Consider the following 27,990-nt stretch of genomic DNA (forward strand, 5'->3'; position numbering starts at 1 on the left):
AATGAGGCGGGTCAACGGGCCCTGTACGAGCTTTTTGTGGTATGTTTTTTTTTCACATTAGCCAAATCATGTGTGTAATGTCTGTTTCATTACTAACTAATATGACCCACTCTTCAAGGTCTGTGCGAGAAGAGCGGTCAAGTCCCTTCGCCGATGCCCGTCTTCTCTTCGATTGGCACGGTGAGTTTCATTATAAACTAGTATTAATAATTGAGTGTCATCATGCTAACTGAGACATAGCAAAATATATTTTCTGCAGTATAACTCCCGAGCGGCATCGCACGACCCTTCTCCAAGGTAACCGTCTCCAAACGAAGCCTCCATGAGCAACCGTGGTGTTTCTCCTCCTTGATGACCAGTACGGTAAGTTTCTCCTCCAAACTTAGCTTGTTTTACTCTAAAATGAGATAATTAGCCCATTTAGCTCCAAGAAGACATAATTAGGTAATTTAGCTCCAACAAGAGGAGAAGAAATAGGAAAAATGAAAAGAAAGAAGAAGAAGAAGAGAATAAGGAGAAGGAGGAGAAGGAGGAGGAGGAGGAGAAGGAGGAGAAGGCCAAGGACCTTCTAGTCCTTCTCCTCCTCCTCCTTCTCCTCCTTCTCCTCCTTCTTCTTGATTTCTTCTTCTTCTCCTCCTCCTCCTCTTTCTTCTCCTCTTTCATATTATCCTTGCTTTAATTTCCCCAACAATCACATAATTAGCCCATTTAGCTCCAAAATACTATAATAAGCTCAAAATGGCATAAGAACCTTGGTTAGCTCATGAATACTATATACCTAGCTTGTTTTCCTCTGAAATAGGATAATTAGCCCATTTAGCTCCAAGCAGACATAATTAGGTAATTTAGCTCCAACAAGAGGAGAAGAGGAGAAGAAATAGGAAAAATGAAAAGAAAGAAGAAGAAGAAGAAGAGAAGAAGGAGAAGGAGGAGAAGGATGAGGAGGAGGAGGAGGAGGAGAAGGCCAAGGACCTTCTAGTCCTTCTCCTCCTCCTCGTTCTCCTCCTTCTCCTCCTTCTTCTTGATTTCTTCTTCTTATCCTCCTCCTCCTTTTTCTTCTCCTCTTTCATATTATCATTGCTTTAATTTCCCCAACAATGACATAATTAGCCCATTTAGCTCCAAAATACCATAATAAGCTCAAAATGGCATAAGAACCTTGGTTAGCTCATGAATATTATATACATAGCTTGTTTTCCTCTAAAATGAGATAATTAGCCCATTTAGCTCCAAGAAGACATAATTAGGTAATTTAGCTCCAACAAGAGGAGAAGAGGAGAAGAAATTAGAAAAATCAAAAGAAATAATAAGAAGAAGGGAAGAAGGAGAAGGAGGAGGAGGAGGAGGAGGAGAAGGCCAAGGACCTTCTAGTCCTTCTCCTCCAACTCCTTCTCCTCCTTCTTCTTGATTTCTTCTTCTTCTCCTCCTCCTCCTCTTTTTTCTCCTCTTTCATATTATCCTTGCTTTAATTTCCCCGACAATGACATAATTAGCCCATTTAGCTCCAAAATACCATAATAAGCTCAAAATGGCATAAGAACCTTGGTTAGCTCATGAATATTATATACTTAGCTTGTTTTCCTCTAAAATGAGATAATTAGCCCATTTAGCTCCAAAAAGACATAATTAGGTAATTTAGCTCCAACAAGAGGAGAAGAGGAGAAGAAATAGGAAAAATGAAAACAAAGAAGAAGAAAAGAAGAGAAGAAGGAGAAGGAGGAGAAGGAGGAGGAGGGGGAGGAGGAGGAGGAGGAGAAGGCCAAGGACCTTCTAGTCCTTCTCCTCCTCCTCTTTATCCTCCTTCTCCTCCTTGTTCTTGATTTCTTCTTCTTCTCCTCCTCCTCCTGTTTCTTCTCCTGTTTCATATTATCCTTGCTTTAATTAACCCAACAATGACATAATTAGCCCATTTAGCTCAAAAACCCATAATAAGCTCAAAATGGCATCACAACCTTGGTTAGCTCATGAATATTATATACTTAGCCTGTTTTCCTCTAAAATGAGATAATTAGCCCATTTAGCTCCAAGAAGACATAATTAGGTAATTTAGCTCCAACAAGAGGAGAAGAGGAGAAGAAATAGGAAAAATGAAAAGAAAGAAGAAGAAGAAGAAGAGAAGAAGGAGAAGGAGGAGAAGGAGGAGGAGGAGGAGGAGGAAGAGAAGGCCAAGGACCTTCTAGTCCTTCTCCTCCTCCTCCTTATCCTCCTTCTCCTCCTTCTTCTTGATTTCTTCTTCTTCTCCTGCTCCTCATCTTTTAACCCTCTTTCATATTATACTTGATTTAATTTCCCCAAAAATAACATAATTAGCCCATTTAGCTCCAAAATACCATAATAACCTCAAAATGGCATAAGAACCTTGGTTAGCTCATGAATATTATATACTTAGCTTGTTTTCCTCTAAAATGAGATAATTAGCCCATTTAGCTCCAAGAAGACATAATTAGGTAATTTAGCTCCAACAAGAGGAGAAGAGGAGAAGAAATAGGAAAACTAAAAAGAAATAAAAAGAACAAGAGAAGAAGGTGAAGGAGGAGAAGGAGGAGGAGGAGGAGGAGGAGGAGGAGAAGGCCAAGGACCTTCTAGTCCTTCTCCTCCAACTCCTTCTCCTCCTTCTCCTCCTTCTTCTTGATTTCTTCTTATTCTCCTCCTCCTCCTCTTTATTCTCCTCTTTCATATTATCCTTCCTTTAATTTCCCCAACAATGACATAATTAGCCCATTTAGCTCCAAAATACCATAATAAGCTCAAAATGGCATAAGAAACTTGGTTAGCTCATGAATATTATATACTTATCTTGTTGTCCTCTAAAATGAGATAATTAGCCCATTTAGCTCCCAAAAGACATAATGGGGTAACTTAGCTCCAACAAGAGGAGAAGAGGAGAAGAAATAGGAAAAACGAAAACAAAGAAGAAGAAAAGAAGAGAAGAAGGAGAAGGTGGAGAAGGAGGAGGAGGAGGAGGAGGAGGAGAAGGCCAAGGACCTTCTAGTCCTTCTCCTCCTCCTCCTTATCCTCCTTCTCCTCCTTCTTCTTGATATCTTCTTCTTCTCCTCCTCCTCCTCTTTCTTCTCCTCTTTCATATTATCCTTGCTTTAATTAACCCAACAATGACATAATTAGCCCATTTTGCTCCAAAATACCATAATAAGCTCAAAATGGCATAAGAACCTTCGTTAGCTCATGAATATTATATACTTAGCCTTTTTTCCTCTAAAATGAGAAAATTAGCCCATTTAGCTCCAAGAAGACATAGTTAGGTAATTTAGCTCCAACAAGAGGAGAAGAGGAGAAGAAATAGGAAAAATGAAAAGAAAGAAGAAGAAGAAGAAGAAGAGAAGAAGAAGGAGAAGGAGGAGAAGGAGGAGGAGGAGGAGGAGGAGGAGGAGAGAAGGCCAAGGACCTTCTACTCCTTCTCCTCCTCCTCCTTATCCTCCTTATCCTCCTTCTTCTTGATTTCTTCTTCTTCTCCTGCTCCTCATCTTTTTCTCCTCTTTCATATTATCATTGCTTTAATTAACCCAACAATGACATAATTAGCCCATTTAGCTCCAAAATACCATAATAAGTTCAAAATGGCATAAGAACCTTGGTTAGCTCATGAATATTATATACTTAGCTTGTTTTCCTCTAAAATGAGATAATTAGCCCATTTAGCTCCAAGAAGACATAATTAGATAATTTAGCTCCAACAAGAGGAGAAGAGTAAAAGAAATAGGAAAACTAAAAAGAAATAAGAAGAAGAAGAGAAGAAGGAGAAGGAGGAGAAGGAGGAGAAGGAGGAGGAGGAGGAGGAGGAGGAGAAGGCCAAGGACCTTCTAGTCCTTCTCCTCCAATTCCTTCTCCTCCTTCTTCTTGATTTCTTCTTCTTCTCCTCCTCCTCCTCTTTCTTCTCCTCTTTCATATCATACTTGCTTTAATTTCCCCAACAATGACATAATTAGCCCATTTAGCTCCAAAATACCATAATAAGCTCAAAATGGCATAAGAACCTTGGTTAGCTCAAGAATATTATATACTTATCTTGTTTTCCTCTAAAATGAGATAATTAGCCCTTTAGCTCCAAAAAGACATAATTAGGTAATTTAGCTCCAACAAGAGGATAAGAGGAGAAGAAATAGTAAAAATGAAAACAAAGACGAAGAAAAGAAGAGAAGAAGGAGAAGGAGGAGAAGGAGGAGGAGGAGAAGGCCAAGGACCTTCTAGTCCTTCTCCTCCTCCTCCTTATCCACCTTCTCCTCCTTCTTCATGATTTCTTCTTCTTCTCCTCCTCCTCCTCTTTCTTCTCCTCTTTCATATTATCCTTGCTTTAATTAACCCAACAATGACATAATTAGCCCATTTAGCTCCAAAGTACCATAATAAGCTCAAAATGGCATAAGAACCTTGGTTAGCTCATGAATATTATATACTTAGCCTGTTTCCTCTAAAATGAGATAATTAGCCCATTTAGCTCCAAGAAGACATAATTAGGTAATTTAGCTCCAACAAGAGGAGAAGAGGAGAAGAAATAGGAAAAATGAAAAGAAAGAAGAAGAAGAAGAAGAGAAGAAGGAGATGGAGGAGAAGGAGGAGGAGGAGGAGGAAGAGAAGGCCAAGGACCTTCTAGTCCCTGTCCTCCTCCTCCTTATCCTCCTTCTCCTCCTTCTTGATTTCTTCTTCTTCTCCTGCTCCTCATCTTTTTCCACTCTTTCATATTATCCTTGCTTTAATTTCCCCAACAATAACATAATTAGCCCATTTAGCTCCAAAATACCATAATAAGCTCAAAATGGCATAAGAACCTTGGTTAGCTCATGAATATTATATACTTAGCTTGTTTTCCACTAAAATGAGATAATTAGCCCATTTAGGTGCAAGAAGACATAATTAGGTAATTTAGCTCCAACAAGAGGAGAAGAGGAGAATAAATAGGAAAACTAAAAAGAAATAAGAAGAAGAAGAGAAGAAGGTGAAGGTGGAGAAGGAGGAGGAGGAGGAGGAGAAGGCCAAGGACCTTCTAGTCCTTCTCCTCCAACTCCTTCTCCTCCTTCTTCTTGATTTCTTCTTCTTCTCCTCCTCCTCCTCTTTCTTCTCCTCTTTCATATTATCCTTCCTTTAATTTCCCCAACAATGACATAATTAGCCCATTTAGCTCCAAAATACCATAATAAGCTCAAAATGGCATAAGAAACTTGGTTAGCTCATGAATATTATATACTTATCTTGTTGTCCTCTAAAATGAGATAATTAGCCCATTTAGCTCCAAAAAGACATACTGGGTAGTTTAGCTCCAACAAGAGGAGAAGAGGAGAAGAAATAGGAAAAACGAAAACAAAGAAAAAGAAAAGAAGAGAAGAAGGAGAAGGAGGAGGAGGAGGAGGAGGAGAAGGCCAAGGACCTTCTAGTCCTTCTCCTCCTCCTCCTTAAACTCCTTCTCCCCCTTCTTCTTGATTTCTTCTTCTTATCCTCCTCCTCCTCTTTCTTCTCCTCTTTCATATTATCCTTGCTTTAATTAACCCAACAATGACATAATTAGCCCATTTAGCTCCAAAATACCATAATAAGCTCAAAATGGCATAAGAACCTTGGTTAGCTCATGAATATTATAAACATAGCCTGTTTTCCTCTAAAATGAGATAATTAGCCCATTTATCTCCAAGAAGACATAATTAGGTAATTTAGCTCCAACAAGAGGAGAAGAGGAGAAGAAATAGGAAAAATGAAAAGAAAGAAGAAGAAGAAGAAGAGAAGAAGGAGAAGGAGGAGAAGGAGGAGGAGGAGGAGGAGGAGGAGAAGGCCAAGGACCTTCTAGTCCTTCTCCTCCTCCTCCTTATCCTCCTTCTCCTCCTTCTTCTTGATATCTTCGTCTTCTCCTCCTCCTCCTCTTTCTTCTCCTCTTTCATATTATCCTTGCTTTAATTAACCCAACAATGACATAATTAGCCCATTTTGCTCCAAAATACCATAATAAGCTCAAAATGGCATAAGAACCTTCGTTAGCTCATGAATATTATATACTTAGCCTGTTTTCCCCTAAAATGAGAAAATTAGCCCATTTGGCTCCAAGAAGACATAGTTAGGTAATTTAGCTCCAACAAGAGGAGAAGAGGAGAAGAAATAGAAAAATGAAACGAAAGAAGAAGAAGAAGAAGAAGAGAAGAAGGAGAAGGAGGAGAAGGAGGAGGAGGAGGAGGAGGAGGAGAAGAGAAGGCCAAGGACCTTCTACTCCTTCTCCTCCTCCTCCTTATCCTCCTTATCCTCCTTCTTCTTGATTTCTTCTTCTTCTCCTGCTCCTCATCTTTTTCTCCTCTTTCATATTATCATTGCTTTAATTAACCCAACAATGACATAATTAGCCCATTTAGCTCCAAAATACCATAATAAGTTCAAAATGGCATAAGAACCTTGGTTAGCTCATGAATATTATATACTTAGCTTGTTTTCCTCTAAAATGAGATAATTAGCCCATTTAGTGTTTTCCTCTAAAATGAGATAATTAGCCCATTTAGCTCCAAGAAGACATAATTAGGTAATTTAGCTCCAACAAGAGGAGAAGAGGAGAAGAAATAGGAAAACTAAAAAGAAATAAGAAGAAGAAGAGAAGAAGGAGAAGGAGGAGAAGGAGGAGAAGGAGGAGGAGGAGGAGGAGAAGGCCAAGGACCTTCTAGTCCTTCTCCTCCAATTCCTTCTCCTCCTTCTCCTCCTTCTTCTTGATTTCTTCTTCTTCTCCTCCTCCTCCTCTTTCTTCTCCTCTTTCATATTATACTTGCTTTAATTTCCCCAACAATGACATAATTAGCCCATTTAGCTCCAAAATACCATAATAAGCTCAAAATGGCATAAGAACCTTGGTTAGCTCAAGAATATTATATACTTATCTTGTTTTCCTCTAAAATGAGATAATTAGCCCTTTAGCTCCAAAAAGACATAATTGGGTAATTTAGCTCCAACAAGAGGAGAAGAGGAGAAGAAATAGTAAAAATTAAAACAAAGACGAAGAAAAGAAGAGAAGAAGGAGAAGGAGGAGAAGGAGGAGGAGGAGGAGGAGGAGGAGGAGAAGGCCAAGGACCTTCTAGTCCTTCTCCTCCTCCTCCTTATGCACCTTCTCCTCCTTCTTCTTGATTTCTTCTTCTTCTCCTCCTCCTCCTCTTTCTTCTCCTCTTTCACATTATCCTTGCTTTAATTAAGCCAACAATGACATAATTAGCCCATTTAGCTCCAAAGTACCATAATAAGCTCAAAATGGCATAAGAACCTTGGTTAGCTCATGAATATTATATACTTAGCCTGTTTTCCTCTAAAATGAGATAATTAGCCCATTTAGCTCCAAGAAGACATAATTAGGTAATTTAGCTCCAACAAGAGGAGAAGAGGAGAAGAAATAGGAAAAATGAAAAGAAAGAAGAAGAAGAAGAAGAGAAGAAGGAGAAGGAGGAGAAGGAGGAGGAGGAGGAGGAGGAGGAAGAGAAGGCCAAGGACCTTCTAGTCCCTGTCCTCCTCCTCCTTATCCTCCTTCTCCTCCTTGATTTCTTCTTCTTCTCCTTCTCCTCATCTTTTCCCCCTCTGTCATATTATCCTTGCTTTAATTTCCCCAACAATAACATAATTAGCCCATTTAGCTCCAAAATACCATAATAAGCTCAAAATGGCATAAGAACCTTGGTTAGCTCATGAATATTATATACTTAGCTTGTTTTCCTCTAAAATGAGATAATTAGCCCATTTAGCTGCAAGAATACATAATTAGGTAATTTAGCTCCAACAAGAGGAGAAGAGGAGAAGAAATAGGAAAACTAAAAAGAAATAAGAAGAAGAAGAGAAGAAGGTGAAGGTGGAGAAGGAGGAGGAGGAGGAGGAGAAGGCCAAGGACCTTCTAGTCCTTCTCCTCCAACTCCTTCTCCTCCTTCTTCTTGATTTCTTCTTCTTCTCCTCCTCCTCCTCTTTCTTTCTCCTCTTTCATGTTATCCTTCCTTTAATTTCGCCAACAATGACATAATTAGCCATTTAGCTCCAAAATACCATAATAAGCTCAAAATGGCATAAGAAACTTGGTTAGCTCATGAATATTATATACTTATCTTGTTGTCCTCTAAAATGAGATAATTAGCCCATTTAGCTCTAAAAAGACATACTGGGGAGTTTAGCTCCAACAAGAGGAGAAGAGGAGAAGAAATAGGAAAAACGAAAACAAAGAAGAAGAAAAGAAGAGAAGAAGGAGAAGGAGGAGGAGGAGGAGGAGGAGAAGGCCAAGGACCTTCTAGTCCTTCTCCTCCTCCTCCTTAAACTCCTTCTCCTCCTTCTTCTTGATTTCTTCTTCTTCTCCTCCTCCTCCTCTTTCTTCTCCTCTTTCATATTATCCTTGCTTTAATTAACCCAACAATGACATAATTAGCCCATTTAGCTCCAAAATACCATAATAAGCTCAAAATGGCATAAGAACCTTGGTTAGCTCATGAATATTATAAACATAGCATGTTTTCCTCTAAAATGAGATAATTAGCCCATTTATCTCCAAGAAGACATAATTAGGTAATTTAGCTCCAACAAGAGGAGAAGAGGAGACGAAATAGGAAAAATGAAAAGAAAGAAGAAGAAGAAGAAGAGAAGAAGGAGAAGGAGGAGAAGGAGGAGGAGGAGGAGGAGGAGGAGGAGAAGACAATGCCAAGGACCTTCTAGTCCTTCTCCTCCTCCTCCTTATCCTCCTTATCCTCCTTCTTCTTGATTTCTACTTCTTCTCCTGCTCCTCATCTTTTTCTCCTCTTTCATATTATCATTGCTTTAAATAACCCAACAATGACATAATTAGCCCATTTAGCTACAAAATACCATAATAAGCTCAAAATGGCATAAGAACCTTGGTTAGCTCATGAATATTATGTACTTAGCTTGTTTTCCTCTAAAATGAGATAATTAGCCCATTTAGCTCCAAGAAGACATAATTAGGTAATTTAGCTCCAACAAGAGGAGAAGAGGAGAAGAAATAGGAAAACTAAAAAGAAATAATAAGAAGAAGAGAATAAGGAGAAGGAGGAGAAGGAGGAGCAGGAGGAGGAGGAGGAGAAGGCCAAGGACCTTCTAGTCCTTCTCCTCCAACTCCTTCTCCTCGTTCTCCTCCTTCTTCTTGATTTCTTCTTCTTCTCCTCCTCCTCCTCTTTCTTCTCCTCTTTCATATTATACTTGCTTTAATTTCCCCAAAAATGACATAATTAGCCCATTTAGCTCCAAAATACCATAATAAGCTCAAAATGGCATAAGAACCTTGGTTAGCTCATGAATATTATATACTTATCTTGTTTTCCTCTAAAATGAGATAATTAGCCCTTTAGCTCCAAAAAGACATAATTGGGTAATTTAGCTCCAACAAGAGGAGAAGAGGAGAAGAAATAGGAAAAACGAAAAGAAAGAAGAAGAAAAGAAGAGAAGAAGGAGAAGGAGGAGAAGGAGGAGGAGGAGGAGAAGGCCAAGGACCTTCTAGTCCTTCTCCTCCTCCTCCTTCTCCTCCTTCTTGATTTCTTCTTCTCCTCCTCCTCCTCCTCTTCCTTCTCGTCTTTCATATTATCCTTGCTTTAATTTCCCCAACAATGACATAATTAGCCCATTTAGCTCCCAAATACCATAATTAGCTCAAAATGGCATAAGAACCTTGGTTAGCTCATGAATATTATATACTTAGCTTGTTTTCCTCTAAAATTGGATAATTAGCCCATTTAGCTCCAAAAAGACATAATTAGGTAATTTAGCTCCAACAAGAGGAGAAGGGGAGAAGAAATAGGCAAAATGAAAAGAAAGAAGAAGAAGAAGAAGAAGAAGAGAAGAAGGTTAAGGAGGAGGAGGAGGAGAAGGCCAAGGACCTTCTATTCCTTCTCCTCCTCCTCCTTCTCCTCCTTCTCCTCCTTCTTGATTTCTCCCTCCTTCTCCTCCTCCTCCTCTTTCTTCTCCTCTTTCATATTATCCTTGCTTTAATTAACCCAACAATGACATAATTAGCCCATTTAGCACCAAAATACCATAATAAGCTCAAAATGGCATAAGAACCTTGGTTAGCTCATGAATATTATATACTTAGCTTGTTTTCCTCTAAAATGGGATAATTAGCCCATTTAGCTCCAAAAAGACATAATTAGGTAATTTAGCTCCAACAATAGGAGAAGAGGAGAAGAAATAGGAAAAATGAAAAGAAAGAAGAAGAAGAAGAAGAAGAAGAAGAAGAAGAAGAGAAGAAGGAGGAGGAGGAGGAGGAGTAGCAGAAGGAGAAGGCCAAGGACCTTCTAGTCCTTCTCCTCCTCCTCCTTCTCCTCCTTCTTCTTGATTTCTTCTTCTTCTCCTCCTCCTCCTCTTTCTTCTCCTATTTCATATTATCCTTGCTTTAATTTCCCCAACAATGACATAATTAGCCCATTTAGCTCCAAAATACCATAATAAGCTCAAAATGGCATAAGAACCTTGGTTAGCTCATGAATATAATATACTTAGCTTGTTTTCCTCTAAAATGGGATAATTAGCCCATTTAGCTCCAAAAAGACATAATTAGGTAATTTAGCTGCAACAAGAGGAGAAGAGGACAAGAAATAGGCAAAATGAAAAGAAAGAAGAAGAAGAAGAAGAAGAGAAGAAGGGGAAGGAGGAGGAAGAGGAGGAGAAGGCCAAGGACCTTCTAGTCCTTCTCCTCCTCCTCCTTCTCCTCCTTCTTCTTGAGTTATTCTTCTCCTCCTCCTCCTCCTCTTTATTCTCCTCTTTCATATTATCCTTGCTTTAATTTCCCCAACAATGACATAATTAGCCCATTTAGCTCCAAAATACCATAATAAGCTCAAAATGGCATAAGAACCTTGGTTAGCTCATGAATATTATATACTTAGCTTGTTTTCCTCTTAAATGAGATAATTGGCCCATTTAGCTCCAAAAAGACATAATTGGGTAATTTAGCTCCAACAAGAGGAGAAGAGGAGAAGAAATAGAAAAAATGAAAATAAAGAAGAAGAAAAGAAGAGAAGAAGGAGAAGGAGGAGAAGGAGGAGGAGGAGGAGGAGGAGGAGGAGAAGGCCAAGGACCTTCTAGTCCTTCTCCTCCTCCTCCTTGATTTCTTCTTCTTCTCCTCCTCCTCCTCTTTATTCTCCTCTTTCATATTATCCTTGCTTTAATTAACCCAACAATGACATAATTAGCCCATTTAGCTCCAAAATACCATGATAAGCTCAAAATGGCATAAGAACCTTGGTTAGCTCATGAATATTATAAACATAGCCTGTTTTCCTCTAAAATGAGATAATTAGCCCATTTATCTCCAAGAAGACATAATTACGTAATTTAGCTCCAACAAGAGGAGAAGAGGAGACGAAATAGGAAAAATGAAAAGAAAGAAGAAGAAGAAGAAGAGAAGAAGGAGAAGGAGGAGAAGGAGGAGGAGGAGGAGGAGGAGGAGGAGAAGACAATGCCAAGGACCTTCTAGTCCTTCTCGTCCTCCTCCTTATCCTCCTTATCCTCCTTCTTCTTGATTTCTACTTCTTCTCCTACTCCTCATCTTTTTCTCCTCTTTCATATTATCATTGCTTTAAATAACCCAACAATGACATAATTAGCCCATTTAGCTACAAAATACCATAATAAGCTCAAAATGGCATAAGAACCTTGGTTAGCTCATGAGTATTATATACTTAGCTTGTTTTCCTCTAAAATGAGATAATTAGCCCATTTAGCTCCAAGAAGACATAATTAGGTAATTTAGCTCCAACAAGAGGAGAAGAGGAGAAGAAATAGGAAAACTAAAAAGAAATAAGAAGAAGAAGAGAATAAGGAGAAGGAGGAGAAGGAGGAGCAGGAGGAGGAGGAGGAGAAGGCCAAGGACCTTCTAGTCCTTCTCCTCCAACTCCTTCTCCTTCTTCTTGATTTCTTCTTCTTCTCCTCCTCCTCCTCTTTCTTCTCCTCTTTCATATTATCCTTGCTTTAATTTCCCCAATAATGACATAATTAGCCCATTTAGCTCCAAAATACCATAATAAGCTCAAAATGGCATAATAACCTTGGTTAGATCATGAATATTATATACTTAGCTTGTTTCCTCCAAAATGAGATAATTAGCCCATTTAGCTCCAAAAAGAGATAATTAGGTAATTTAGCTCCAACAATAGGAGAAGAGGAGAAGAAATAGGAAAAATGAAAAGAAAGAATAAGAAAGGAAGAGAAGAAGGAGAAGGAGGAGAAGGAGGAGGGGGAGGAGGAGGAGGAGGAGAAGGCCAAGGACCTTCTAGTCCTTCTCCTCCTCCTCCTTCTCCTCCTTCTCCTCCTCCTTGATTTCTTCTTCTTCTCCTCCTCCTCCTCTTTATTCTCCTCTTTCATATTATCCTTGCTATAATTAACCCAACAATGACATAATTAGCCCATTTAGCTCCAAAATACCATAATAAGCTCAAAATGGCATAAGAACCTTGGTTAGCTCATGAATATTATAAACATAGCCTGTTTTCCTCTAAAAGGAGATAATTAGCCCATTTATCTCCAAGAAGACATAATTAGGTAATTTAGCTGCAACAAGAGGAGAAGAGGAGACGAAATAGGAAAAATGAAAAGAAAGAAGAAGAAGAAGAAGAGAAGAAGGAGAAGGAGGAGAAGGAGGAGGAGGAGGAGGAGGAGGAGGAGAAGACAATGCCAAGGACCTTCTAGTCCTTCTCGTCCTCCTCCTTATCCTCCTTATCCTCCTTCTTCTTGATTTCTACTTCTTCTCCTACTCCTCATCTTTTTCTCCTCTTTCATATTATCATTGCTTTAAATAACCCAACAATGACATAATTAGCCCATTTAGCTACAAAATACCATAATAAGCTCAAAATGGCATAAGAACCTTGGTTAGCTCATGAGTATTATATACTTAGCTTGTTTTCCTCTAAAATGAGATAATTAGCCCATTTAGCTCCAAGAAGACATAATTAGGTAATTTAGCTCCAACAAGAGGAGAAGAGGAGAAGAAATAGGAAAACTAAAAAGAAATAAGAAGAAGAAGAGAATAAGGAGAAGGAGGAGAAGGAGGAGCAGGAGGAGGAGGAGGAGAAGGCCAAGGACCTTCTAGTCCTTCTCCTCCAACTCCTTCTCCTCCTTATCCTCCTTCTTCTTGATTTCTTCTTCTTCTCCTCCTCCTCCTCTTTCTTCTCCTCTTTCATATTATACTTGCTTTAATTTCCCCAACAATGACATAATTAGCCCATTTAGCTCCAAAATACCATAATAAGCTCAAAATGGCATAAGAACCTTGGTTAGCTCATGAATATTATATACTTATCTTGTTTTCCTCTAAAATGAGATAATTAGCCCTTTAGCTCCAAAAAGACATAATTGGGTAATTTAGCTCCAACAAGAGGAGAAGAGGAGAAGAAATAGGAAAAACGAAAAGAAAGAAGAAGAAAAGAAGAGAAGAAGGAGAAGGAGGAGAAGGAGGAGGAGGAGGAGAAGGCCAAGGACCTTCTAGTCCTTCTCCTCCTCCTCCTTCTCCTCCTTCTTGATTTCTTCTTCTTCTCCTCCTCCTCCTCTTCCTTCTCGTCTTTCATATTATCCTTGCTTTAATTTCCCCAACAATGACATAATTAGCCCATTTAGCTCTAAAATACCATAATAAGCTCAAAATGGCATAAGAACCTTGGTTAGCTCATGAATATTATATACTTAGCTTGTTTTCCTCTAAAATGAGATAATTAGCCCATTTAGCTCCAAAAGACATAATTAGGTAATTTAGCTCTAACAAGAGGAGCAGAGGAGAAGAAATAGGAAAAATGAAAAGAAAGAAGAAGAAAAGAAGAGAAGAAGGAGAGGAGGAGAAGGAGGAGGAGGAGGAGGAGGAGGAGGAGGAGAAGGCCAAGGACCTTCTAGTCCTTCTCCTCCTCCTCCTTCTCCTCCTTCTCCTCCTTCTTCTTGATTTCTTCTTCTTCTCCTCCTCCTCGTCTTTCTTCTCCTCTTTCATATAATCCTTGCTTTAATTAACCCAACAATGACATAATTAGCCCAATTAGCTCCCAAATACCATAATTAGCTCAAAATGGCATAAGAACCTTGGTTAGCTCATGAATATTATATACTTAGCTTGTGTTCCTCTAAAATGGGATAATTAGCCCATTTAGCTCCAAAAAGACATAATTAGGTAATTTAGCTCCAACAATAGGAGAAGAGGAGAAGAAATAGGAAAAATGAAAAGAAAGAAGAAGAAGAAGAACAAGAAGAAGAAGAGAAGAAGGAGGAGGAGGAGGAGGAGTAGGAGAAGGAGAAGGCCAAGGACCTTCTAGTCCTTCTCCTCCTCCTCCTTCTCCTCCTTCTTCTTGATTTTTTCTTCTTCTCCTCCTCCTGCTCTTTCTTCTCCTATTTCATATTATCCTTGCTTTAATTTCCCCAACAATGACATAATTAGCCCATTTAGCTCCAAAATACCATAATAAGCTCAAAATGGCATAAGAACCTTGGTTAGCTCATGAATATAATATACTTAGCTTGTTTTCCTATAAAATGGGATAATTAGCCCATTTAGCTCCAAAAAGACATAATTAGGTAATTTAGCTGCAACAAGAGGAGAAGAGGACAAGAAATAGGCAAAATGAAAAGAAAGAAGAAGAAGAAGAAGAAGAGAAGAAGGGGAAGGAGGAGGAAGAGGAGGAGAAGGCCAAGGACCTTCTAGTCCTTCTCCTCCTCCTCCTTCTCCTCCTTCTTCTTGAGTTATTCTTCTCCTCCTCCTCCTCCTCTTTCTTCTCCTCTTTCATATTATCCTTGCTTTAATTTCCCCAACAATGACATAATTAGCCCATTTAGCTCCAAAATACCATAATAAGCTCAAAATGGCATAAGAACCTTGGTTAGCTCATGAATATTATATACTTAGCTTGTTTTCCTCTTAAATGAGATAATTGGCCCATTTAGCTCCAAAAAGACATAATTGGGTAATTTAGCTCCAACAAGAGAAGAAGAGGAGAAGAAATAGGAAAAATGAAAATAAAGAAGAAGAAAAGAAGAGAAGAAGGAGAAGGAGGAGAAGGAGGAGGAGGAGAAGGCCAAGGACCTTCTAGTCCTTCTCCTCCTCCTCCTTCTCCTCCTTCTCCTCCTTCTTGATTTCTTCTTCTTCTCCTCCTCCTCCTCTTTCTTCTCCTCTTTCATATTATCCTTGCTTTAATTTCCCCAACAATGACATAATTAGCCCATTTAGCTCCAAAATACCATAATAAGCTCAAAATGGCATAAGAACCTTGGTTAGCTCATGAATATTATATACTTAGCTTGTTTTCCTCCAAAATGAGATAATTAGCCCATTTAGCTCCAAAAAGACATAATTAGGTAATTTAGCTCCAACAATAGGAGAAGAGGAGAAGAAATAGGAAAAATGAAAAGAAAGAATAAGAAAAGAAGAGAAGAAGGAGAAGGAGGAGAAGGAGGAGGGGGAGGAGGAGGAGGAGAAGGCCAAGGACCTTCTAGTCCTTCTCCTCCTCCTCCTTCTCCTCCTTCTCCTCCTCCTTGATTTCTTCTTCTTCTCCTCCTCCTCCTCTTTCTTCTCCTCTTTCATATTATCCTTGCTTTAATTAACCCAACAATGACATAATTAGCCCATTTAGCTCCAAAATACCATAATAAGCTCAAAATGGCATAAGAACCTTGGTTAGCTCATGAATAGTATATACTTAGCCTGTTTTCCTCTAAAATGAGATAATTAGCCCATTTAGCTCCAAGAAGACATAATTAGGTAATTTAGCTCCAACAAGAGGAGAAGAGGAGAAGAAATGGGAAAAATGAATAGAAAGAAGAAGAAGAAGAAGAGAAGAAGGAGAAGGAGGAGAAGGAGCAGGAGGAGGAGGAGGAGGAGGAGGAAGAGAAGGCCGAGGACCTTCTTGTCCTTCTCCTCCTCCTCCTTCTCCTCCTTCTCCTCCTTCTTCTTGATTTCTTCTTATTCTCCTCCTCCTCCTCTTTCTTCTCCTCTTTCATATTATCCTTGCTTTAATTAACCCCACATTGACATAATTAGCCCATTTAGCTCCAAAATACCATAATAAGCTCAAAATGGCATAAGAACCTTGGTTAGCTCTTGAATATTATATACTTAGCTTGTTTTCCTCTAAATTGGGATAATTAGTCCATTTAGCTCCAAAAAGACATAATTAGGTAATTTAGCTCCAAGAAGAGGAGAACAGGAGAAGAAATAGGCAAAATGAAAAGAAAGAAGAAGAAGAAGAAGAAGAGAAGAAGGAGAAGGAGGAGGAGGTGGAGGAGGAGGAGGAGAAGGCCAAGGACCTTCTAGTTCTTCTCCTCCTCCTCCTTCTCCTCCTTCTCCTCCTTCTTCTTGATTTTTTCTTCTCCTCCTCCTCCTCTTTCTTCTCCTCTTTCATATTATCCTTGCTTTAATTAACCCAACAATGACATAATTAGCCCATTTAACACCAAAATACCATAATAAGCTCAAAATGGCATAAGAACCTTGGTTAGCTCATGAATATTATATACTTAGCTTGTTTTCCTCTAAAATGGGATAATTAGCCCATTTAGCTCCAAAAAGACATAATTAGGTAATTTAGCTCCAACAAGAGGAGAAGAAATAGGAAAAATGAAAAGAAAGAAGAAGAAGAAGAAGAAGAAGAAGAAGAGAAGAAGGAGGAGGAGGAGGAGGAGTAGGAGAAGGATAAGGCCAAGGACCTTCTAGTCCTTCTCCTCCTCCTCCTTCTCCTCCTTCTTCTTGATTTCTTCTTCTTCTCCTGCTCCTCCTCTTTCTTCTCCTCTTTCATATTATCCTTGCTTTAATTTCCCCAACAATGACATAATTAGCCCATTTAGCTACAAAATACCATAATAAGCTCAAAATGGCATAAGAACCTTGGTTAGCTCATGAATATTATATACTTAGCTTGTTTTCCTCTAAAATGGGATAATTAGCCCATTTAGCTCCAAAAAGACATAATTAGGTAATTTAGCTGCAACAAGAGGAGAAGAGGAGAAGAAATAGGCAAAATGAAAAGAAAGAAGAAGAAGAAGAAGAGAAGAAGGAGAAGGAGGAGGAGGAGGAGGAGGAGCAGGAGGAGAAGGCCAAGGACCTTCTAGTCCTTCTCCTCCTCCTCCTTCTCCTCCTTCTTCTTGATTTCTTATTCTCCTCCTCCTCCTCCTCTTTTTCTCCTCTTTCATATTATCCTTGCTTTAATTTCCCCAACAATGACATAATTAGCCCATTTAGCTCCAAAATACCATAATAAGCTCAAAATGGCATAAGAACCTTGGTTAGCTCATGAATATTATATACTTAGCTTGTTTTCCTCTTAAATGAGATAATTGGCCCATTTAGCTCCAAAAAGACATAATTGGGTAATTTAGCTCCAACAAGAGAAGAAGAGGAGAAGAAATAGGAAAAATGAAAATAAAGAAGAAGAAAAGAAGAGAAGAAGGAGAAGGAGGAGAAGGAGGAGGAGGAGAAGGCCAAGGACCTTCTAGTCCTTCTCCTCCTCCTCCTTCTCCTCCTTCTCCTCCTTCTTGATTTCTTCTTCTTCTCCTCCTCCTCCTCTTTCTTCTCCTCTTTCATATTATCCTTGCTTTAATTTCCCCAACAATGACATAATTAGCCCATTTAGCTCCAAAATACCATAATAAGCTCAAAATGGCATAAGAACCTTGGTTAGCTCATGAATATTATATACTTAGCTTGTTTTCCTCCAAAATGAGATAATTAGCCCATTTAGCTCCAAAAAGACATAATTAGGTAATTTAGCTCCAACAATAGGAGAAGAGGAGAAGAAATAGGAAAAATGAAAAGAAAGAATAAGAAAAGAAGAGAAGAAGGAGAAGGAGGAGAAGGAGGAGGGGGAGGAGGAGGAGGAGAAGGCCAAGGACCTTCTAGTCCTTCTCCTCCTCCTCCTTCTCCTCCTTCTCCTCCTCCTTGATTTCTTCTTCTTCTCCTCCTCCTCCTCTTTATTCTCCTCTTTCATATTATCCTTGCTATAATTAACCCAACAATGACATAATTAGCCCATTTAGCTCCAAAATACCATAATAAGCTCAAAATGGCATAAGAACCTTGGTTAGCTCATGAATATTATAAACATAGCCTGTTTTCCTCTAAAAGGAGATAATTAGCCCATTTATCTCCAAGAAGACATAATTAGGTAATTTAGCTGCAACAAGAGGAGAAGAGGAGACGAAATAGGAAAAATGAAAAGAAAGAAGAAGAAGAAGAAGAGAAGAAGGAGAAGGAGGAGAAGGAGGAGGAGGAGGAGGAGGAGGAGGAGAAGACAATGCCAAGGACCTTCTAGTCCTTCTCGTCCTCCTCCTTATCCTCCTTATCCTCCTTCTTCTTGATTTCTACTTCTTCTCCTACTCCTCATCTTTTTCTCCTCTTTCATATTATCATTGCTTTAAATAACCCAACAATGACATAATTAGCCCATTTAGCTACAAAATACCATAATAAGCTCAAAATGGCATAAGAACCTTGGTTAGCTCATGAGTATTATATACTTAGCTTGTTTTCCTCTAAAATGAGATAATTAGCCCATTTAGCTCCAAGAAGACATAATTAGGTAATTTAGCTCCAACAAGAGGAGAAGAGGAGAAGAAATAGGAAAACTAAAAAGAAATAAGAAGAAGAAGAGAATAAGGAGAAGGAGGAGAAAGAGGAGCAGGAGGAGGAGGAGGAGAAGGCCAAGGACCTTCTAGTCCTTCTCCCCCAACTCCTTCTCCTCCTTATCCTCCTTCTTCTTGATTTCTTCTTCTTCTCCTCCTCCTCCTCTTTCTTCTCCTCTTTCATATTATACTTGCTTTAATTTCCCCAACAATGACATAATTAGCCCATTTAGCTCCAAAATACCATAATAAGCTCAAAATGGCATAAGAACCTTGGTTAGCTCATGAATATTATATACTTATCTTGTTTTCCTCTAAAATGAGATAATTAGCCCTTTAGCTCCAAAAAGACATAATTGGGTAATTTAGCTCCAACAAGAGGAGAAGAGGAGAAGAAATAGGAAAAACGAAAAGAAAGAAGAAGAAAAGAAGAGAAGAAGGAGAAGGAGGAGAAGGAGGAGGAGGAGGAGAAGGCCAAGGACCTTCTAGTCCTTCTCCTCCTCCTCCTTCTCCTCCTTCTTGATTTCTTCTTCTTCTCCTCCTCCTCCTCTTCCTTCTCGTCTTTCATATTATCCTTGCTTTAATTTCCCCAACAATGACATAATTAGCCCATTTAGCTCTAAAATACCATAATAAGCTCAAAATGGCATAAGAACCTTGGTTAGCTCATGAATATTATATACTTAGCTTGTTTTCCTCTAAAATGAGATAATTAGCCCATTTAGCTCCAAAAGACATAATTAGGTAATTTAGCTCTAACAAGAGGAGCAGAGGAGAAGAAATAGGAAAAATGAAAAGAAAGAAGAAGAAAAGAAGAGAAGAAGGAGAGGAGGAGAAGGAGGAGGAGGAGGAGGAGGAGGAGGAGGAGAAGGCCAAGGACCTTCTAGTCCTTCTCCTCCTCCTCCTTCTCCTCCTTCTCCTCCTTCTTCTTGATTTCTTCTTCTTCTCCTCCTCCTCGTCTTTCTTCTCCTCTTTCATATAATCCTTGCTTTAATTAACCCAACAATGACATAATTAGCCCAATTAGCTCCCAAATACCATAATTAGCTCAAAATGGCATAAGAACCTTGGTTAGCTCATGAATATTATATACTTAGCTTGTGTTCCTCTAAAATGGGATAATTAGCCCATTTAGCTCCAAAAAGACATAATTAGGTAATTTAGCTCCAACAATAGGAGAAGAGGAGAAGAAATAGGAAAAATGAAAAGAAAGAAGAAGAAGAAGAACAAGAAGAAGAAGAGAAGAAGGAGGAGGAGGAGGAGGAGTAGGAGAAGGAGAAGGCCAAGGACCTTCTAGTCCTTCTCCTCCTCCTCCTTCTCCTCCTTCTTCTTGATTTTTTCTTCTTCTCCTCCTCCTGCTCTTTCTTCTCCTATTTCATATTATCCTTGCTTTAATTTCCCCAACAATGACATAATTAGCCCATTTAGCTCCAAAATACCATAATAAGCTCAAAATGGCATAAGAACCTTGGTTAGCTCATGAATATAATATACTTAGCTTGTTTTCCTATAAAATGGGATAATTAGCCCATTTAGCTCCAAAAAGACATAATTAGGTAATTTAGCTGCAACAAGAGGAGAAGAGGACAAGAAATAGGCAAAATGAAAAGAAAGAAGAAGAAGAAGAAGAAGAGAAGAAGGGGAAGGAGGAGGAAGAGGAGGAGAAGGCCAAGGACCTTCTAGTCCTTCTCCTCCTCCTCCTTCTCCTCCTTCTTCTTGAGTTATTCTTCTCCTCCTCCTCCTCCTCTTTCTTCTCCTCTTTCATATTATCCTTGCTTTAATTTCCCCAACAATGACATAATTAGCCCATTTAGCTCCAAAATACCATAATAAGCTCAAAATGGCATAAGAACCTTGGTTAGCTCATGAATATTATATACTTAGCTTGTTTTCCTCTTAAATGAGATAATTGGCCCATTTAGCTCCAAAAAGACATAATTGGGTAATTTAGCTCCAACAAGAGAAGAAGAGGAGAAGAAATAGGAAAAATGAAAATAAAGAAGAAGAAAAGAAGAGAAGAAGGAGAAGGAGGAGAAGGAGGAGGAGGAGAAGGCCAAGGACCTTCTAGTCCTTCTCCTCCTCCTCCTTCTCCTCCTTCTCCTCCTTCTTGATTTCTTCTTCTTCTCCTCCTCCTCCTCTTTCTGCTCCTCTTTCATATTATCCTTGCTTTAATTTCCCCAACAATGACATAATTAGCCCATTTAGCTCCAAAATACCATAATAAGCTCAAAATGGCATAAGAACCTTGGTTAGCTCATGAATATTATATACTTAGCTTGTTTTCCTCCAAAATGAGATAATTAGCCCATTTAGCTCCAAAAAGACATAATTAGGTAATTTAGCTCCAACAATAGGAGAAGAGGAGAAGAAATAGGAAAAATGAAAAGAAAGAATAAGAAAAGAAGAGAAGAAGGAGAAGGAGGAGAAGGAGGAGGGGGAGGAGGAGGAGGAGAAGGCCAAGGACCTTCTAGTCCTTCTCCTCCTCCTCCTTCTCCTCCTTCTCCTCCTCCTTGATTTCTTCTTCTTCTCCTCCTCCTCCTCTTTCTTCTCCTCTTTCATATTATCCTTGCTTTAATTAACCCAACAATGACATAATTAGCCCATTTAGCTCCAAAATACCATAATAAGCTCAAAATGGCATAAGAACCTTGGTTAGCTCATGAATAGTATATACTTAGCCTGTTTTCCTCTAAAATGAGATAATTAGCCCATTTAGCTCCAAGAAGACATAATTAGGTAATTTAGCTCCAACAAGAGGAGAAGAGGAGAAGAAATGGGAAAAATGAATAGAAAGAAGAAGAAGAAGAAGAGAAGAAGGAGAAGGAGGAGAAGGAGCAGGAGGAGGAGGAGGAGGAGGAGGAAGAGAAGGCCGAGGACCTTCTTGTCCTTCTCCTCCTCCTCCTTCTCCTCCTTCTCCTCCTTCTTCTTGATTTCTTCTTATTCTCCTCCTCCTCCTCTTTCTTCTCCTCTTTCATATTATCCTTGCTTTAATTAACCCCACATTGACATAATTAGCCCATTTAGCTCCAAAATACCATAATAAGCTCAAAATGGCATAAGAACCTTGGTTAGCTCTTGAATATTATATACTTAGCTTGTTTTCCTCTAAATTGGGATAATTAGTCCATTTAGCTCCAAAAAGACATAATTAGGTAATTTAGCTCCAAGAAGAGGAGAACAGGAGAAGAAATAGGCAAAATGAAAAGAAAGAAGAAGAAGAAGAAGAAGAGAAGAAGGAGAAGGAGGAGGAGGTGGAGGAGGAGGAGGAGAAGGCCAAGGACCTTCTAGTCCTTCTCCTCCTCCTCCTTCTCCTCCTTCTCCTCCTTCTTCTTGATTTTTTCTTCTCCTCCTCCTCCTCTTTCTTCTCCTCTTTCATATTATCCTTGCTTTAATTAACCCAACAATGACATAATTAGCCCATTTAACACCAAAATACCATAATAAGCTCAAAATGGCATAAGAACCTTGGTTAGCTCATGAATATTATATACTTAGCTTGTTTTCCTCTAAAATGGGATAATTAGCCCATTTAGCTCCAAAAAGACATAATTAGGTAATTTAGCTCCAACAAGAGGAGAAGAAATAGGAAAAATGAAAAGAAAGAAGAAGAAGAAGAAGAAGAAGAAGAAGAAGAGAAGAAGGAGGAGGAGGAGGAGGAGTAGGAGAAGGATAAGGCCAAGGACCTTCTAGTCCTTCTCCTCCTCCTCCTTCTCCTCCTTCTTCTTGATTTCTTCTTCTTCTCCTGCTCCTCCTCTTTCTTCTCCTCTTTCATATTATCCTTGCTTTAATTTCCCCAACAATGACATAATTAGCCCATTTAGCTACAAAATACCATAATAAGCTCAAAATGGCATAAGAACCTTGGTTAGCTCATGAATATTATATACTTAGCTTGTTTTCCTCTAAAATGGGATAATTAGCCCATTTAGCTCCAAAAAGACATAATTAGGTAATTTAGCTGCAACAAGAGGAGAAGAGGAGAAGAAATAGGCAAAATGAAAAGAAAGAAGAAGAAGAAGAAGAGAAGAAGGAGAAGGAGGAGGAGGAGGAGGAGGAGCAGGAGGAGAAGGCCAAGGACCTTCTAGTCCTTCTCCTCCTCCTCCTTCTCCTCCTTCTTCTTGATTTCTTATTCTCCTCCTCCTCCTCCTCTTTTTCTCCTCTTTCATATTATCCTTGCTTTAATTTCCCCAACAATGACATAATTAGCCCATTTAGCTCCAAAATACCATAATAAGCTCAAAATGGCATAAGAACCTTGGTTAGCTCATGAATATTATATACTTAGCTTGTTTTCCTCTAAAATGGGATAATTAACCCATTTAGCTCCAAAAAGATATAATTAGGTAACTTAGCTCCAACAAGAGGATAAGAGGAGAAGAAATAGGCAAAATGAAAAGAAAGAAGAAGAAGAAGAAGAAGAAGAGAAGAAGGAGGAGGAGGAGGAGGAGGAGGAGAAGGCCAAGTACCTTCTAGTCCTTCTCCTCCTCCTCCTTCTCCTCCTTCTCCTCCTTCTTCTTGATTTCTTCTTCTTCTCCTCCTACTCCTCTTTCTTCTCCTCTTTCATATTATCCTTGCTTTAATTAACCCATTTAGCTCCAAAATGCCATAATAAGCTAAAAATGGCATGAGAACCTTGGTTAGCTCATTATTATATTCTTAGCTTGTTTTCCGCTAAAAATGACATAATTAGCTGAAAACATCATATTTTGTTCTTCTTCTGACTTTCTTATTCACATTTTTGCAGATTGGATATACTACATGCATGGAAGCTGGCATTCATGGAGTTGAACAATGTCGATGGATGAACTCTATATGTATATCATCTAGTTTTCATTTAAGTTGATGAACAATGTCGAACTATATGTATATGTATATATGGATAAACAGTGCAATACTTTGTATGTTGGTTCTTTCGATATATGGGGATGTACATTGATTTATATGTATATCATATATGTGTGGTGAATTATATGTAAGTGTTGGCAAGTATATGTGTGGTGAACTATATATCATATATGTGTGGTGAATTATGTAAATGTGCTGTCAAATAAATATATATATATATATATATATATATGTGTGTGTGTGTGTGTGTGTGTGTGTGTGTGTGTGTGTGCTATGAAATAATATAAAACAAAAAAACAGCTACTATATGGGCTCTTTGCCGTCTGCTAGCTGATGGCAAAGACCTGTGCCATCAGCTGGCAGATGGCAAAGGTGCCACATGGCACCCAGCTGTGCATCCTGGGGTGTTTATATAGGCTCTTTGCCGTCAGCCTCCAGGGTGGGAAGACGACAAAGAAGAGGGCACAGAGGAGGGGGGAGGAGGAGGCAGACGGGAAAGAGTGGAGGGGGGGAGGGGAGGAGGAGGCAGACGGCAAAGATGAAGGGGGAGGTAGAAGGCAAAGAGTGGAGGGGGGGAGGAGGAGGCAGACGCAAAGATAAAGGGGGAGGCAGACGGCAAAGATAAAGGGGGAGGCAGACGACAAAGCCTCCGTTAACCCCTAATGCCCATGATCAGGAAACCATGATCATCTATTGACTAACGAGCTAGCCAACTAGAGGCTTGCTAGGGACACATTGTGATCTATTTATTCACACATGTATTACTGTTTCCTGTTAATACAATTATAGCATGAACAATAGACGATTATCATGAACAAGGAAATATGATAATAACCATTTTATTATTGCCTCTAGGGCATATTTCCAACAAGAGGTGCTGGTCGGGTAGGGAAGAAGGGGAAGGGTACAGGGAGAGGTGGTGGCCGCGGAAGATCCAGGAGGACTGTTGAGCCGTCCTCGCCACCACCACCAGCTTATTCACCCGAGCATAGGAGTAGTATGGTCGACCCGTTTGCGGAGGAGGCTACGGGGACTCCATTCCAGGAGCCTGTTGTTGACGGGCATTCATCCCATGAGACTCCGGTCCAGGAGCAGCCTCGGGTCGAGGTGCATTCGGCCCAGGAGCAGCCGGAGGAGACTACGGTTCCGGAGGCTTCACCCGACGTGGAGAGGCCCGGATGGGAGACCTGGCCGGATCGTACCGAGTTGCCGGATTGGACCGAGGGTCCGGGTGGCTCAGGGGGCGGGGATGGCGGGGATGAGCTTACGGATAGTGAGGGCGATGTGCAGGTGGACGGGGCCACCGTGTACAAGCGTGGTAGTACACGTCTCCCGGTCGCCCCGGCTACCCGCAAGCAGAGGCCGGTGATTAAACCTTAAGGAGATAGGTAAGTACATTTACCTTTTTTTAGCTTTTGCCTTCAAGTTTGTTCAAATATCTAATGCGTTGACCTTATCATACTGCAGGGGATGGGTACACCCTCTTGGAGTCCGCAGGCCGAACTCCGTCCTTGGTGTACTTTGCCGGACAAATTTCCCGGGGTTTGTCACGTTGCCTGGTGAGGATCAGGTTCCTACACTAGGATTTACCTCGGAGCACTACCAGGCTGCGCAGGCCCCGCCGGAGGAGATTATAGATGGTGTCTTGTGGCACACGAGGGTCGAGATGGTGATCAAGAGCTTTTGGGTAAAATACGATTTTACAGAATCTAAAATTAACAATATAGCTAATTATTGTACTAATCGGTGTTTTCACGTTTGATTGCAGAACTTCTATAAGTGTGAGGATGGATATGAGGAGGAGGCGGCCAGGGTTCTCGAGGCCGAGTGTAGGCGGTTACTACAGAACTTGCGCCACGAGGCTCGGCCGTAGGCTATTCGAGATTACTACGCCACGCGTGGTATTAAGAAGCAGAAGAAGGATTGTCGCGGAAAGATTCTGAAGAAGGAGCAATACATGAAGGTAATTACCTATTCTTAAGTCCTTCTACGTTGTTTTCTTGATTTCATTCATAGGCGTAGCGTTGAAAATTCTTTCTAATAACTTACAGGTGCCCCCGAGATGGTGTGCGGATAAGATGGATTGTTGGGAGGCGTTGGTTGATGAGTGGTGCACACGCAGCTGGCGAGCCGTCCACGGGAATGCGAAGGATCGGCGTAGCCAAATGGTTGGTGTGCCACACCATCAAGGCAGCGCCAACTTACTTCAGTTTGGATGAAACTGGGTATGTGATTTGCTTCATGATTCATGCAATTCATTCTTGATGCTAATATTTTGTTCGTCTCTTTTAGGCGCATCACAATAAGACTGAGATGCCACACTTGTACGACCTTTATGGCATGGCCCATACTGCCTCGTACAAGAAGGCGAAGGCATTCTCTGAGTCTAACCTGGATGATCCCAATAACTTCACCAACATATCATCCCACCAGAAGCTCGTGGCAGATAGGGACGCAGGGAAGGCTCCGAAAGGGGATGACTTTAACCCTAGCCAGGAACCTTTGGATCCAGAGCTGGTGATGATATCTGGTGGCGGGAGGCCCCATGGCTTGATAGCCATTGGAGATGGGATAATACGTTGTCCACTCACTCTTCCGGAGATCAAGGCGCGCCAGTCGAGCAGCTGTCCTGAGATAACGCGTCGTCCACGGCCAGTCGAACTTGCCATCGAGGTTAGTTGTATGGACTAAGAACACTTTCATCCATTTCATTATGTGTGTCACCATAGATCATTACTGTGGTAATTAGGAATGGTGTTTAAGGCTGCTCTTCAGAAAGAGAGAGCGGCAAACCAGACTGCTCTTGAGAAAGAGAGATTGGCAAGCCAGGCTGCTCTTCAGGCTGCTCTTGATGAGAGGGACCAGACCACGGCACGATCGCTTGAGGAGGAGAGGGCCCGGAATGAGGCGGGTCAACGGGCCCTGTACGAGCTTTTTGTGGTATGTTTTTTTTCACATTAGCCAAATCATGTGTGTAATGTCTGTTTCATTACTAACTAATATGACCCACTCTTCAGGGTCCGTGCGAGAAGAGCGGTCAAGTCCCTTCGCCGATGCCCGTCTTCTCTTCGATTGGCACGGTGAGTTTCATTATAAACTAGTATTAATAATTGAGTGTCATCATGCTAACACAGACATTGCAAAATATATTTTCTGCAGAATAACTCCCGAGCGGCATCGCACGACCCTTCTCCAGGGTAACCGTCTCCAAACGAAGCCGCCACGAGCAACCGTGGTGTTTCTCCTCCTTGATGACCACTACGGTAAGTTTCTCCTCCAAACTTAGCTTGTTTTACTCTAAAATGAGATAATTAGCCAATTTAGCTCCAAGAAGACATAATTAGGTAATTTAGCTCCAACAAGAGGATAAGAAATAGGAAAAATGAAAAGAAAGAAGAAGAAGAAGAAGAAGAGAATAAGGAGAAGGAGGAGAAGGAGGAGGAGGAGGAGAAGGAGGAGAAGGCCAGGGACCTTCTAGTCCTTCTCCTCCTCCTCCTTCTCCTCCTTCTTTTTGATTTCTTCTTCTTCTCCTCCTCCTCCTCTTTCTTCTCCTCTTTCATATTATCCTTGCTTTAATTTCCCCAACAATGACATAATTAGCCCATTTAGCTCCAAAATACCATAATAAGCTCAAAATGGCATAAGAACCTTGGTTAGCTCATGAATACTATATACTTAGCTTGTTTTCCTCTAAAATGGGATAATTAGCCCATTTAGCTCCAAGAAGACATAATTAGGTAATTTAGCTCCAAAAGGAGGAGAAGAGGAGAAGAAATAGGAAAAATGAAAAGAAAGAAGAAGAAGAAGAAGAGAAGAAGGAGAAGGAGGAGAAGGAGGAGGAGGAGAAGGCCAAGGACCTTCTAGTCCTTCTCCTCCTCCTCGTTCTCCTCGTTCTCCTCCTTCTTCTTGATTTCTTCTTCTTCTCCTCCTCCTCCTATTTCTTCTCCTCTTTCATATTATCCTTGCTTTAATTTCCCCAACAATGACATAATTAGCCCATTTAGCTCCAAAATACCATAATAAGCTCAAAATGGCATCAGAACCTTGGTTAGCTCACGAATATTATATACTTAGCTTGTTTTCCTCTAAAATGAGATAATTATCCCATTTAGCTCCAAGAAGACATAATTAGGTAATTTAGCTCCAACAAGAGGAGAAGAGGAGAAGAAGTAGGAAAAATGAAAAGAAAGAAGAAGAAAAGAAGAGAAGAAGGAGAAGGAGGAGAAGGAGGAGGAGGAGGAGGAGGAGGAGGAGAAGGCCAAGGACCTTCTAGTCCTTCTCCTCCTCCTCGTTCTCCTCCTTCTCCTCCTTCTTGATTTCTTCTTCTTCTCCTCCTCCTCCTCTTTCTTCTCATCTTTCATATTATCCTTGCTTTAATTTCCCCAACAATGACATAATTAGCCCATTTAGCTCCAAAATACCATAATAAGCTCAAAATGGCATAAGAACCTTGGTTACCTCATGAATATTATATACTTAGCTTGTTTTCCTCTAAAATGAGATAATTAGCCCATTTAGCTCCAAAAATACGTAATTAGGTAATTTAGCTCCAACAAGAGGAGAAGAGGAGAAGAAATAGGAAAAATAAAAACAAAGAAGAAG

The sequence above is a fragment of the Hordeum vulgare genome, chromosome 6H (genome assembly GCF_904849725.1).
Source record: "Hordeum vulgare subsp. vulgare chromosome 6H, MorexV3_pseudomolecules_assembly, whole genome shotgun sequence".
In the NCBI taxonomy this organism is placed as follows: Eukaryota; Viridiplantae; Streptophyta; class Magnoliopsida; order Poales; family Poaceae; genus Hordeum; species Hordeum vulgare.